Source organism: Rhipicephalus microplus, unplaced genomic scaffold (genome assembly GCF_043290135.1).
Source record: "Rhipicephalus microplus isolate Deutch F79 unplaced genomic scaffold, USDA_Rmic scaffold_208, whole genome shotgun sequence".
NCBI lineage: Eukaryota > Metazoa > Arthropoda > Arachnida > Ixodida > Ixodidae > Rhipicephalus > Rhipicephalus microplus.
The window spans coordinates 20,001-35,000 of record NW_027464779.1 but is presented as its reverse complement, the minus strand read 5'-3'; the positions used below and the strand labels follow the sequence as shown (position 1 = coordinate 35,000).

General features: G+C 62.3%; 2 non-coding genes across 2 annotated transcripts; both read left to right on the top strand.

The window, feature by feature from the left end:
* The first annotated feature begins 10,472 nt into the window (after positions 1-10,472).
* LOC142792228 (small subunit ribosomal RNA) lies at positions 10,473-12,287 on the top strand. The gene has a single exon (XR_012890757.1). It is a non-coding gene; the product is annotated as a small subunit ribosomal RNA (ribosomal RNA).
* A 1,719-nt stretch (positions 12,288-14,006) lies between these two features.
* On the top strand, positions 14,007-14,159 carry LOC142792215 (5.8S ribosomal RNA). Its single transcript, XR_012890748.1, has one exon. It is a non-coding gene; the product is annotated as a 5.8S ribosomal RNA (ribosomal RNA).
* The last annotated feature ends 841 nt before the right edge of the window (positions 14,160-15,000 follow it).

Below are 15,000 nucleotides of genomic sequence, written 5' to 3'. Positions count from 1 at the left end.
GCTGTGCCTGGCTGGCGGCCCACTCACTCGATCGCCATGTCTGTTTGCCACAGTTTTCCCGGTGGTGCCGCACCCGGGCTCGCCCCGGCAGACGCGTTTTTTTTTTCTTTCGCCCCGGCTGACGCGGTTTCGTGCCGCCCCGGCAGACGCGGTTTTTTGCGCCGCCCCGGCTGACGCGGTTTTTGCCGCCCCGGCTGACGCAGTTCGGACTTAGCACTTTTCGGCTGTGCCTGGCTGGCGGCCCACTCACTCGATCGCCATGTCTGTTTGCCACAGTTTTCCCGGTGGTGCCGCACCCGGGCTCGCCCCGGCTGACGCAGTTTTCGCGCCGCCCCGGCTGACGCGGTTTCGTGCCGCCCCGGCAGACGCGGTTTTCGCGCCGCCCCGGCTGACGCGGTTTCGTGCCGCCCCGGCAGACGCAGTTCGGACTTAGCACTTTTCGGCTGTGCCTGGCTGGCGGCCCACTCACTCGATCGCCATGTCTGTTTGCCACAGTTTTCCCGGTGGTGCCGCACCCGGGCTCGCCCCGGCTGACGCAGTTTTCGCGCCGCCCCGGCTGACGCGGTTTCGTGCCGCCCCGGCAGACGCGGTTTTCGCGCCGCCCCGGCTGACGCGGTTTCGTGCCGCCCCGGCAGACGCAGTTCGGACTTAGCACTTTTCGGCTGTGCCTGGCTGGCGGCCCACTCACTCGATCGCCATGTCTGTTTGCCACAGTTTTCCCGGTGGTGCCGCACCCGGGCTCGCCCCGGCAGACGCGTTTTTTTTTTTTCTTTCGCCCCGGCTGACGCAGTTTTCGCGCCGCCCCGGCTGACGCGGTTTCGTGCCGCCCCGGCAGACGCGGTTTTTTTGCGCCGCCCCGGCTGACGCGGTTTTTGCCGCCCCGGCTGACGCAGTTCGGACTTGGCACTTTTCGGCTGTGCCTGGCTGGCGGCCCACTCACTCGATCGCCATGTCTGTTTGCCACAGTTTTCCCGGTGGTGCCGCACCCGGGCTCGCCCCGGCTGACGCAGTTTTCGCGCCGCCCCGGCTGACGCGGTTTCGTGCCGCCCCGGCAGACGCGGTTTTCGCGCCGCCCCGGCTGACGCGGTTTCGTGCCGCCCCGGCAGACGCAGTTCGGACTTAGCACTTTTCGGCTGTGCCTGGCTGGCGGCCCACTCACTCAATCGCCATGTCTGTTTGCCACAGTTTTCCCGGTGGTGCCGCACCCGGGCTCGCCCCGGCTGACGCAGTTTTCGCGCCGCCCCGGCTGACGCGGTTTCGTGCCGCCCCGGCAGACGCGGTTTTCGCGCCGCCCCGGCTGACGCGGTTTCGTGCCGCCCCGGCAGACGCAGTTCGGACTTAGCACTTTTCGGCTGTGCCTGGCTGGCGGCCCACTCACTCGATCGCCATGTCTGTTTGCCACAGTTTTCCCGGTGGTGCCGCACCCGGGCTCGCCCCGGCAGACGCGTTTTTTTTTTCTTTCGCCCCGGCTGACGCGGTTTCGTGCCGCCCCGGCAGACGCGGTTTTTTGCGCCGCCCCGGCTGACGCGGTTTTTGCCGCCCCGGCTGACGCAGTTCGGACTTAGCACTTTTCGGCTGTGCCTGGCTGGCGGCCCACTCACTCGATCGCCATGTCTGTTTGCCACAGTTTTCCCGGTGGTGCCGCACCCGGGCTCGCCCCGGCTGACGCAGTTTTCGCGCCGCCCCGGCTGACGCGGTTTCGTGCCGCCCCGGCAGACGCGGTTTTCGCGCCGCCCCGGCTGACGCGGTTTCGTGCCGCCCCGGCAGACGCAGTTCGGACTTAGCACTTTTCGGCTGTGCCTGGCTGGCGGCCCACTCACTCGATCGCCATGTCTGTTTGCCACAGTTTTCCCGGTGGTGCCGCACCCGGGCTCGCCCCGGCTGACGCAGTTTTCGCGCCGCCCCGGCTGACGCGGTTTCGTGCCGCCCCGGCAGACGCGGTTTTCGCGCCGCCCCGGCTGACGCGGTTTCGTGCCGCCCCGGCAGACGCAGTTCGGACTTAGCACTTTTCGGCTGTGCCTGGCTGGCGGCCCACTCACTCGATCGCCATGTCTGTTTGCCACAGTTTTCCCGGTGGTGCCGCACCCGGGCTCGCCCCGGCAGACGCGTTTTTTTTTTTCTTTCGCCCCGGCTGACGCAGTTTTCGCGCCGCCCCGGCTGACGCGGTTTCGTGCCGCCCCGGCAGACGCGGTTTTTTTGCGCCGCCCCGGCTGACGCGGTTTTTGCCGCCCCGGCTGACGCAGTTCGGACTTGGCACTTTTTGGCTGAGCCTGGCTGGTGGCCCACTCACTCGATCGCCATGTCTGTTAGCCACAGTTTTCCCGGTGGTGCCGCACCCGGGCTCGCCCCGGCTGACGCAGTTTTCGCGCCGCCCCGGCAGACGCGGTTTTCGCGCCGCCCCGGCTGACGCGGTTTTTGCCGCCCCGGCTGACGCAGTTCGGACTTGGCACTTTTTGGGCTGAGCCTGGCTGGCGGCCCACTCACTCGATCGCCATGTCTGTTTGCCACAGTCTTCCCGGTGGTGCCGCACCCGGGCTCGCCCCGGCAGACGCGTTTTTTTTTTCTTTCGCCCCGGCAGACGTGGTTCCCCCCCCCCCCCCTTTTCGCTCGCCCCGGCTGACGAGGTTTTCGCGCCGCCCCGGCTGACGCAGTTTTCGCGCCGCCCCGGCTGACGCGGTTTCGTGCCGCCCCGGCTGACGCGGTTTTCGCGCCGCCCCGGCTGACGCGGTTTTTGCGTCGCCCCGGCTGACACGGTTCGGACTTTGCACTTTTCGGCTGTGCCTGGCTGGCGGCCCACTCACTCGATCGCCATGTCTGTTTGCCACAGTTTTCCCGGTGGTGCCGCACCCGGGCTCGCCCCGGCTGACGCAGTTTTCGCGCCGCCCCGGCAGACGCGGTTTTCGCGCCGCCCCGGCTGACGCGGTTTCGTGCCGCCCCGGCAGACGCAGTTCGGACTTAGCACTTTTCGGCTGTGCCTGGCTGGCGGCCCACTCACTCGATCGCCATGTCTGTTTGCCACAGTTTTCCCGGTGGTGCCGCACCCGGGCTCGCCCCGGCTGACGCAGTTTTCGCGCCGCCCCGGCTGACGCGGTTTCGTGCCGCCCCGGCAGACGCGGTTTTCGCGCCGCCCCGGCTGACGCGGTTTCGTGCCGCCCCGGCAGACGCAGTTCGGACTTAGCACTTTTCGGCTGTGCCTGGCTGGCGGCCCACTCACTCGATCGCCATGTCTGTTTGCCACAGTTTTCCCGGTGGTGCCGCACCCGGGCTCGCCCCGGCAGACGCGTTTTTTTTTTTTTCTTTCGCCCCGGCTGACGCAGTTTTCGCGCCGCCCCGGCTGACGCGGTTTCGTGCCGCCCCGGCAGACGCGGTTTTTTGCGCCGCCCCGGCTGACGCGGTTTTTGCCGCCCCGGCTGACGCAGTTCGGACTTAGCACTTTTCGGCTGTGCCTGGCTGGCGGCCCACTCACTCGATCGCCATGTCTGTTTGCCACAGTTTTCCCGGTGGTGCCGCACCCGGGCTCGCCCCGGCTGACGCAGTTTTCGCGCCGCCCCGGCTGACGCGGTTTCGTGCCGCCCCGGCAGACGCGGTTTTCGCGCCGCCCCGGCTGACGCGGTTTCGTGCCGCCCCGGCAGACGCAGTTCGGACTTAGCACTTTTCGGCTGTGCCTGGCTGGCGGCCCACTCACTCGATCGCCATGTCTGTTTGCCACAGTTTTCCCGGTGGTGCCGCACCCGGGCTCGCCCCGGCTGACGCAGTTTTCGCGCCGCCCCGGCTGACGCGGTTTCGTGCCGCCCCGGCAGACGCGGTTTTCGCGCCGCCCCGGCTGACGCGGTTTCGTGCCGCCCCGGCAGACGCAGTTCGGACTTAGCACTTTTCGGCTGTGCCTGGCTGGCGGCCCACTCACTCGATCGCCATGTCTGTTTGCCACAGTTTTCCCGGTGGTGCCGCACCCGGGCTCGCCCCGGCAGACGCGTTTTTTTTTTTCTTTCGCCCCGGCTGACGCAGTTTTCGCGCCGCCCCGGCTGACGCGGTTTCGTGCCGCCCCGGCAGACGCGGTTTTTTTGCGCCGCCCCGGCTGACGCGGTTTTTGCCGCCCCGGCTGACGCAGTTCGGACTTGGCACTTTTTGGCTGAGCCTGGCTGGTGGCCCACTCACTCGATCGCCATGTCTGTTAGCCACAGTTTTCCCGGTGGTGCCGCACCCGGGCTCGCCCCGGCTGACGCAGTTTTCGCGCCGCCCCGGCAGACGCGGTTTTCGCGCCGCCCCGGCTGACGCGGTTTTTGCCGCCCCGGCTGACGCAGTTCGGACTTGGCACTTTTTGGGCTGAGCCTGGCTGGCGGCCCACTCACTCGATCGCCATGTCTGTTTGCCACAGTCTTCCCGGTGGTGCCGCACCCGGGCTCGCCCCGGCAGACGCGTTTTTTTTTTCTTTCGCCCCGGCAGACGTGGTTCCCCCCCCCCCTTTTCGCTCGCCCCGGCTGACGAGGTTTTCGCGCCGCCCCGGCTGACGCAGTTTTCGCGCCGCCCCGGCTGACGCGGTTTCGTGCCGCCCCGGCTGACGCGGTTTTCGCGCCGCCCCGGCTGACGCGGTTTTTGCGTCGCCCCGGCTGACACGGTTCGGACTTTGCACTTTTCGGCTGTGCCTGGCTGGCGGCCCACTCACTCGATCGCCATGTCTGTTTGCCACAGTTTTCCCGGTGGTGCCGCACCCGGGCTTGCCCCGGCAGACGCGTTTTTTTTTTTTCTTTTCGCCCCGGCTGACGCAGTTTTCGCCCCGCCCCGGCTGACGCGGTTTCGTGCCGCCCCGGCAGACGCGGTTTTTTGCGCCGCCCCGGCTGACGCGGTTTTTGCCGCCCCGGCTGACGCAGTTCGGACTTTGCACTTTTTGGCTGAGCCTGGCTGGCGGCCCACTCACTCGATCGCCATGTCTGTTTGCCACAGTTTTCCCGGTGGTGCCGCACCCGGGCTCGCCCCGGCAGACGCGTTTTTTTTTTTCCTTCGCCCCGGCAGACGTGGTTCCCCCCCCCCCCCCCTCCGTCTTTCTTTTTGTTTTTTTTTTCGCCGCGGCTGAAGTGGATTTTTCGGTGCCTCGACGCCCCGGTAGTCGCGGTTTTTCCGTTTCCGCACGGCCCCGGCTGACGCTGCTCGGTCACAGTCGCCTTTTGTGAGGATTGCAGACTTCTTGAGCGCGGGTGTTTTTTTTTTGTTGTTGTTGTTGTTTTATTACGCATTCGCTCCAGCAGACGCTGTTTAGACTTTTTGTTTCCTCTTTTATCCTGCGACGAGGTGACGAGGTTTATTCGGTGCCCCGCCGCCCCGGCTGAAGTGATTTTTCCTGTCCCGTGCCGCCCCGGCTGACGCGGTTGGGACTTCGCGTTTGTTCGGCCGCCACGGGTTTTGGCGCACTCGCTCGGTTGCTTGTTGTTGCCACTTGTTGCGAACCCAGGTTTCTTGAGCGAGCGCGGGCGTTTTTTCTTCCTTTCTTTCTTTGTTCTATGTGTTAGCGAATCGGCCTTTAATATCACACGAGGACTCACAACCAACAATTTTCAGTTTGAAGTGTAAAAAATCTGCAGGTGTTGACGTAACTGACTTGCCCCGTACCCTTGAGTACATCCATGAAGTTCTCGTAGTACTACTAAATCGCATTATTCCAAGTGGAGAAATTCCCATAAACTTGCAAACCTCTACACGAAAATCGGTGCGCGTGATAAAGTTGAAAATTATCGTCCGATATCAAATGTGCCTTCTATAACACAAATTCTAGGAAAAAAAAAAAAAAACACTTGTTCGCCGTTTTCTGCGCCGTGACTGGCAGCACTCCGGCGAAGCGAAACGGGGTCGATTCGAGCACGATATCGGCGTCTTTCGACGTGCTCGCCGGCGACCGTCGCACGAGTACGTCGCACGAGCGCGTCTGCCGGGGCGCCGTTTGCGAAGCCGACGCAAAAGTGGGAACCGCCGCTCGGATGATCGCCGCTTTCGGCAGAGTGAGTGTTGGCACTCCGGGGAAGCGAAACAGCGTGAATGCGCCCACGAAATCGGCGTATTTTGAAGTGCCCGCCGGCGACCGTCGCACGAGTACGGTAAACCGCGTCAGCCGGGGCGTAGTTCGGGACGCCGACGAAAAAGTGGGAAGCGCAACTCGGATCTTCGCCGTTTTTGCAGGAGTGAGTGGCGGCCCTCCTGCGAGACCAAGAAGCATCGATTCGTGCACGAATTCGGCGCCTTTCGACGTGATCGCCGGCGACCGTCGCTCGAGTAGGGCAAACCGCGTCTGCCGGGGCGGGCTTCGGGACGCCGATGCGAAAGTGGGAAACGCTGCTCGGATGTTCGCCGTTTTTGGCCGAGTGAGTGCTGGCACTCGGGCGAAGCCAAACGGGGCCGATTACGGCACGATATCGGCGTCTTTCGACGTGCCCGGCGGCGACCGTCGCACGAGTACGGTAAACCGCGTCAGCCCGGGCGGAGTTCGGGACGCCGATGCGAAAGTGGAGAACGCCGCTCGGATCTTCGCCGTTTTTGGAGGAGTGAGTGGCGGCACTCCGGAGAAGCCAAGGAGCGCCAATTAGCGCACGATATCGGCGTCTTTCGACGCGCTCGCCGGCGACCGTCGAACGAGTAGGGCAAACCGCGTCTGCCGGGGCGGGGTTTACGACGCCGACGCAAAAGTGGGAACCGCCGCTCGGATGTTGGCCGTTTTTGGCAGAGTGAGTGCTGGCACACCGGCGACGCGAAAGAGCGCGAAAGCGCCCACGAAAGTGGCGTATTTGGACGTGCTTGACGGCGACCGCTGCAGGAGTACGAAAAACCACGTCAGCCGGGGCGAGCGACCCACGGCGGTCTGGGTGCTTATCGCTGCTATTATAGGGGCACCCCGGCAGACGCAGAAAAAAAAAATTTTTTTTCGACCTTCTTTTTTGCTGGTCGAGCTCGGGTAACCCAGGTCGCAATGGGAGCCGCGCACGAAAGCGGCGTCGCGAGACGCGTTCGCGGTCGCTAGTCGCACGAGCTCGGCAACCGCGTCAGCCGGCGCGGAGTTCGGGATGCCGACGGCTAAGTGGGTACCGCTGCTCGGATGTTCGCCGTTTTTGGCCGAGTGAGTGCTGGCACTCCGGCGAAGCGAAACGGGGCCGATTCGGGCACGATATCGGCGTATTTCGACGTGCTCGCCGGCGACCGTCGCACGAGTACGGCAAAGCGCGTCTGCCGGGGCGAGGTTTGCGATGCCGACGAAAAAGTGGGAAGCGCCGCTCGGATCTTCGCCGTTTTTGCAGGAGTGAGTGGCGGCCCTCCTGCGAGACCAAGAAGCATCGACTCGCGCACGATATCGGTGTCTTTCGACGTGCCCGCCGGCCACCGCCGCACGAGTACGGCAAACCGCGTATGCCGGGGCGGGGTTGGCGACGCCGACGCAAAAGTGGGAACCGCCACTAGGATGTTCGCCGTTTTTGGCAGAGTGAGTGCTGGCACACCGGCGACGCGAAAGAGCGCGAAAGCGCCCACAAAAGTGGCGTATTTGGACGTGCTTGACGGCGACCGCTGCAGGAGTACGAAAAACCACGTCAGCCGGGGCGAGCGACCCACGGCGGTCTGGGTGCTTATCGCTGCTATTATAGGGGCACCCCGGCAGACGCAGAAAAAAAAAATTTTTTTTCGACCTTCTTTTTTGCTGGTCGAGCTCGGGTAACCCAGGTCGCAATGGGAGCCGCGCACGAAAGCGGCGTCGCGAGACGCGTTCGCGGTCGCTAGTCGCACGAGCTCGGCAACCGCGTCAGCCGGCGCGGAGTTCGGGATGCCGACGGCTAAGTGGGTACCGCTGCTCGGATGTTCGCCGTTTTTGGCCGAGTGAGTGCTGGCACTCCGGCGAAGCGAAACGGGGCCGATTCGGGCACGATATCGGCGTATTTCGACGTGCTCGCCGGCGACCGTCGCACGAGTACGGCAAAGCGCGTCTGCCGGGGCGAGGTTTGCGATGCCGACGAAAAAGTGGGAAGCGCCGCTCGGATCTTCGCCGTTTTTGCAGGAGTGAGTGGCGGCCCTCCTGCGAGACCAAGAAGCATCGACTCGCGCACGATATCGGTGTCTTTCGACGTGCCCGCCGGCCACCGCCGCACGAGTACGGCAAACCGCGTATGCCGGGGCGGGGTTGGCGACGCCGACGCAAAAGTGGGAACCGCCACTAGGATGTTCGCCGTTTTTGGCAGAGTGAGTGCTGGCACTCCGGCGAAGCGAAAGAGCGCGAATGCGCCCACGAAAGTGGCGTGTTTGGACGTGCTTGACGACGACCACCGCAGGAAAACGAAAAACCACGTCAGCCGGGGCGAGCGACCCATGGCGGTCTGGGTGCTTATCGCTGCTATTATAGGGGCACCCCGGCAGACGCAAAAAAAAAAAAAATTTTTTTCGACATTCTTTCTTGCTCGTCGACCTCGGGTGACCCAGGTCGCAGTGGGAGCCGCGCACGAAAGCGGCGTCGCGAGACGGCTTCGCGGTCGCTAGTCGCACGAGCTCGGCAACCGCGTCTGCCGGGGCGGAGTTCGGGACGCCGACGGCTAAGTGGGAACCGCCGCTCGGATGTTCGCCGTTTGTGGCCGAGTGAGTGCTGGCACTCCGGCGAAGCCAAACGGGGCCGATTCCGGCACGATATCGGCGTCTTTCTACGTGCTCGCCGGCGACCGTCGCACGAGTACGGCAAAGTGCGTCTGCCGGGGCGGGGTTTGCGACGCGTACGCAATAGTGAGAACCGTCGCTCGGATGTTCGTCGTCTTTCGCCGAGCCAGTGCTGGCACTCCGGCGAAGCCGAACGGAGCCGATTCGGGCACGATATCGGCGTCTTTCCACGTGCTCGCCGGCGACCGTCGCACGAGTACGGTAAACCGCGTCAGCCGGGGCGGAGTTCGGGACGCCGATGCGAAAGTGGGAAGCGCCGCTCGGATCTTCGCCGTTTTTGGAGGAGTCAGTGGCGGCACTCCGGTGAAGCCAAGGTGCGCCAATTCGCGCACGATATCGGCGTCTTTCGACGTGCCCGCCGGCCACCGTCGCACGAGTACGGCAAACCTCGTCTGCCGGGGCGGGGTTTGCGACGCCGACGCAAAAGTGGGAACCGCCGCTCGGATGTTCGCCGTTTTTGGCAGAGTGAGTGCTGGCACTCCGGCGAAGCGAAAGAGCGTGAATGCGCCCACGAAAGTAGCGTATTTGGACGTGCTTGACGGCGACCGCCGCAGGAGTACGAAAAACCACGTCAGCCGGGGCGAGCGACCCACGGCGGTCTGGGTGCTTATCGCTGCTATTATAGGGGCACCCCGGCAGACGCAGAAAGAAAAAAAAAAAAAAATGGGGACATGGCGTGCGTCACCGTGCGGCTTCGCAGCGTTGCCGAAGTCGCCGAGCCCTTCGACTGAGCCGAACGGCGGACAGGGAACGTTGGTCGGCCGTTCTAACCTGTCGGTGCCACGCCGAGACGTCGTTAAGGAAAACCGCGTCGTGGGCCTCTACGACGCCGTCGAGTCGTTGTACGTTTGGTGTCCAGCGTGTCGGCGGCGAGTAGCGGACACGTCGTTCACGACTTCGGTCTTTCGCAGTCGACGCGAACTTGCGGAGAGTCGTGGTGCCTCACGTTTTCGGCAGAAACCGCGGCGGAATTTTCCCGTGCGTGCGCGCACGACCTCGGTGCTGTGCCGTCAGCGTAGTGTTGCACAAACTCGTGGCCTACCCAAGGTGCGGTACGTTTGCGGCCGTATCCTCGGTGGGAATTTCGTGAGTAGGGTCGCAAATTCTACGACCTCGGCGGGTTTGAGAGCGACGTAGACTTGTGGCACGCTCAACGTGCCACACGTTTCGGGGCACACCCGCGGTGAAATTTTCTCGAGTACGCTCGTATTAGTGCCCAAGGAGGTCTGGGTACTTATCGCTGCTATTATGTGGGGGTTCTCGTGAGCGGCGTACGCGAAAGCGACCGGGTGTCTGATATGCGGCGGGCTTCGGCCTCGTCAAGCGTGTCCTCGGGTCTGCTCCAGGGGAATCCACGGCAGTCGTCTGCAGCCTCATCCGCTTGATGCGTTAGGGGCTGGTTGTCGGACGGTGCCGTTTTACCACGATATCGAGGTGTGTTCCGTGTCGTCCTCGGGCGATTCAGATGCGAAAGCGCCGAAGACGCGGGCGTGACCCGTCGTCTGGCGGCTTTGCAGTCTCGGCTCCGTTGCTAGTTCCGGCCGGTCCACCGACAGTGCAGCGGGCTTGGGCAACCCGCACGGCGCGACCGAGTCGATGCAACGAAAAAGAGCGAGCATGAACGTGCTTCTTGCCGCACGGCTCCCACTCGTCTTTCGGGAAGGTTGTGCCGTAGCGAGCTCGAACGCCGTCATCTCGGAGTGCAAAATAAGCGTGTTGGGGCGCCTGAAGGTGGCCTCCGCCGCACACAGACTGCGTCCGGCCCGCCGAAGGCGAGGACGGACGCGCAGTCGAACGATTACCTGGTTGATCCTGCCAGTAATCATATGCTTGTCTCAAAGATTAAGCCATGCATGTCTAAGTACATGCCGAAATAAGGCGAAACCGCGAATGGCTCATTAAATCAGTTATGGTTCCTTAGATCGTTTCTTCCTACTTGGATAACTGTGGCAATTCTAGAGCTAATACATGCAGTGAGCCTGGAGCCCTTTGGGTAACGGGTGCTTTTATTAGACCAAGATCGATCGGGCTTCGGCCCGTATTGTGTGGTGACTCTGGATAACTTTGTGCTGATCGCATGGCCACGAGCCGGCGACGTTTCTTTCAAGTGTCTGCCTTATCAACTTTCGATGGTAGGTTACTTGCTTACCATGGTTGTTACGGGTAACGGAGAATCAGGGTTCGATTCCGGAGAGGGAGCCTGAGAAACGGCTACCACATCCAAGGAAGGCAGCAGGCGCGCAAATTACCCACTCCCGGCACGGGGAGGTAGTGACGAAAAATAACAATACGGGACTCTTTTGAGGCCCCGTAATTGAAATGAGTACACTCTAAATCCTTTAACGAGGATCAATTGGAGGGCAAGTCTGGTGCCAGCAGCCGCGGTAATTCCAGCTCCAATAGCGTATACTAAAGCTGCTGCGGTTAAAAAGCTCGTAGTTGGATCTCAGTTCCAGACGAGTAGTGCATCTACCCGATGCGACGGCTCGGACTGAACATCATGCCGGTTCTTTCTTGGTGCACTTCATTGTGTGCCTCGAGATGGCCGGTGCTTTTACTTTGAAAAAATTAGAGTGCTCAACGCAGGCGAGTCGCCTGAATAAACTTGCATGGAATAATAGAACAAGACCTCGTTTCTGTTCTGTTGGTTTTTGGAATACGAGGTAATGATTAAGAGGGACGGACGGGGGCATTCGTATTGCGGCGCTAGAGGTGAAATTCTTGGACCGTCGCAAGACGAACTACTGCGAAAGCATTTGCCAAGAATGTTTTCATTGATCAAGAACGAAAGTCAGAGGTTCGAAGGCGATCAGATACCGCCCTAGTTCTGACCATAAACGATGCCAACCAGCGATCCGCCTGAGTTACTCAAATGACTCGGCGGGCAGCTTCCGGGAAACCAAAGTATTTGGGTTCCGGGGGAAGTATGGTTGCAAAGCTGAAACTTAAAGGAATTGACGGAAGGGCACCACCAGGAGTGGAGCCTGCGGCTTAATTTGACTCAACACGGGAAAACTTACCCGGCCCGGACACTGGGAGGATTGACAGATTGAGAGCTCTTTCTTGATTCGGTGGATGGTGGTGCATGGCCGTTCTTAGTTGGTGGAGCGATTTGTCTGGTTAATTCCGATAACGAACGAGACTCTAGCCTATTAAATAGGTGCGGGGTTCCCAGCACCTTACAACCTTCTTAGAGGGACAAGCGGCTCCTAGCCGCACGAAACAGAGCAATAACAGGTCTGTGATGCCCTTAGATGTCCGGGGCCGCACGCGCGCTACACTGAAGGAAGCAGCGTGTCTTTATCCCTGTCTGAAAAGACTGGGTAACCCGTGGAACTTCTTTCGTGATTGGGATAGGGGCTTGCAATTGTTCCCCTTGAACGAGGAATTCCCAGTAAGCGCGAGTCATAAGCTCGCGTTGATTACGTCCCTGCCCTTTGTACACACCGCCCGTCGCTACTACCGATTGAATGATTTAGTGAGGTCTTCGGACCGATGTCCGGCGCGGCCTTTCGGTTGCGCCGGTCTGTTGGAAAGATGACCAAACTTGATCATTTAGAGGAAGTAAAAGTCGTAACAAGGTTTCCGTAGGTGAACCTGCGGAAGGATCATTAACGGATTGTGAAGGGTGAGCGCCTCAGCTGCGTCTGCGCCCGACACTTTCTGCCGCTGACCCCGTTTGGACGCGGGGTCGGCTTTTCCCCACGGGGCTGCCTGAATGTGGAGCGGCACCCCGTGACAAATTGTTGCGCCCAGCGGACGCCAACACCGCGACCTTGGACGGTCGGCCAGGTGGCGGACGCGGGTACAAACGGCGCAACGCACTCATAGGTCGGCTTTCGACCCGCCACTGCACCGTGGCTCGAAGCGCTCGAAATGCGCGACCCGACCGCTGCGGGACCGCCTAGTACTGTAAACAGGAGCGGCGGAGCGCGAACGGCGAGTCGTGGTTACGTCGGTAGAAGGCGAGGCTGCGCGTTCCCGAAACGCCAGCCGAGTGCCCTCCCGACCGTTCGAGCGTGCAAGAACGAGACCCGACAATCGCGCGGCGACTGCCAAGTACGAGAGGAACGGCACAAGCGTCGGCGGTCGGTCAAGGAACTGGCGATGTGACGGGTCCGCTGTGCACCAGTGCATACCGTCCCGCCGTCCGCGGCAAGCGCCTCCGCGTCCTCGGGTGACGGAGGCTGCCGGTCGGTTCTTGCAGGCGAGGGATCTCGCTGGCACCGGTTCGCGTTGACGCGCGGCCGGTCATGGCACGGCGATGCGACGGCCGAGGTGCGCAGTACTCGATGGAGGAACCGCACGCTCCGATGACCGTCCCGCCCTCCGCGGCGTATGCGTACCGACCGTAATGGTTGCAGCAGCGCCGGCCGGCTTTTGAATTCGCCACACGAAACACGGTGCGAGATCGCGGTTAGGGGAGCGTCGACGTTGCCAGGCGTTTTGCTTGCTGCCGAGGGAAAGGCGGCACGGCCACGTCGCGCTCGTCGCGATTAGCGGGTCTGCGCGCTTTGGGAAGGTGCCGCAACGACTTGCCGAAAGAGGAAGCACGGAAGAACGAGGGACTTGGACGTCCCGACAATTGAACGCACTTGCGGCCAGGCCCTTGCTGGCTTCGTTCTTCCGCCTCGAGTAGGCTCGTACGCGGCTCCGGCGCCGAAAGTGGTCCTTGGCACCGACTTCGGTGGACGTGGGAAGTGCCGCGCAAGTACGGCGCGCCTGGCTCCACCTGTTGGCTAAAGTAGGCAGCCGGATCGGCATTTTGGTGTGCGGTGGCAAACCGTGGATGCGAAAAAAGCTTGTGCGATTTCGTGGAACAAAAAGCGGGGGTCCCCCTTTTTATGCGGAGGAGACCGACCCGCCTGCCGTGGTGAACCGCGACGCCACGGTAAAAACGGGAGAGGCTTGTCGATGGGACCGTGCATCCCGCGCTCCACGGAGGCCGGGAGGCGGCCGCCCGAGGAAATGTGTAGCCGTCGAGGCCCGCATCTGCGTGCACTCTTATCCAAATGGGTGTACCGCAGGCATTTTCTGGTTAGGCGGGCCAATGAGAGCGAGCACACAACGATACCTACGGGTCCGGCTTGGAGAACCGGCTTCGACGCCTCCCGAGTATTTATAGAGGGGTGGACCACGAAAGCACTCGCAAGTAGCGAAAGCGAAACGCCGTCCGAAACACACCGTTTGCTCGATTTGCGGCAGCCGAAAAAGGCGCGGCAGAGTTTTGGAGTCCAAGCGTGCGCTGAAAAGCGCCCTTCTTGGCCACTGTTTGGCCGAGTGCCAGAAACGTTTGGTTTTGACTGTACGGAATTGAACAAACACTTTTTCACGACTCTAAGCGGTGGATCACTCGGTTCTCGGGTCGATGAAGAACGCAGCCAGCTGCGAGACTTGGTGTGAATTGCAGGACACACTGAGCACTGATTCTTTGAACGCACATTGCGGCCTTGGGTCTTCCCTTGGCTTCGTCTGTCTGAGGGTCGGATCACATATCAAGAGAGCCTTCGGCGCACAAGGGAACGTGAGCCGTCGACTCGTTTTGACCGCGTCGGCAACACGGACAGCACGCTGAACACCTCACAGCGAGCGCCAACAGCGGCCACTCAAGGGCGAGACGGTGGCGACCGTCGTGCCAGAGCCCAACCGAAACGGGGGCGACCGACTGCATTGAGGATGTGGCACCTCGTTGAGACCGCCGCAGGACTTCGAGTCGGAAGGAAGCCTGCAGGGAAAGTGCGGTCGAGGTTGCGTACTCCTCTCTGCGACCGGGCGCGCAAGAGCTGCGAGAGCCACGGACGCGCAACTTTAACGCACGGTAAACACGAGGAGCGAAAGCCGGCCAGCAAAGCTTCTCCAGCCGTGCGCAAAGTGCGCGAGATCGCAGCCTTGCGTTGCGCTTGTTGCCCTCGAAGTAAGCAGGGTGTCCCGTAGACCGGGCGCTCGAACACGCTGCGGGGCCGTGCCTCCTCCAGGCTTTGCCGCGCGAACAGGGAACGTTCGCGCGCAAAGCGCAGGGAGGTGAGGAGGCTGCGCCCGACGTTTGCGGTTCGCTGCGTACGCGGTTGATGCGGAGAGCACGGCGCGACGACTTGCCGCGAAGCGGAAAAAGTCTCCCGCACGAGTTGGCGAAACGTTGGCGAAGCTTAAGGCGTTCTCGTCGTAGTCCGCCGTCGGTCTAAGTGCTTCGCAGTTCCCGTCCCGTTCAAAAAACTGGGCCACTCCAGTTGGGGCGGGGGCGACGCTACACGAGACGATGCCTCTCGCCAGGCTGCGTGGCTGCCCTTGCGGCGGCGGCGACTGGCCTCGGCGGTGTTTGGGCTTTCG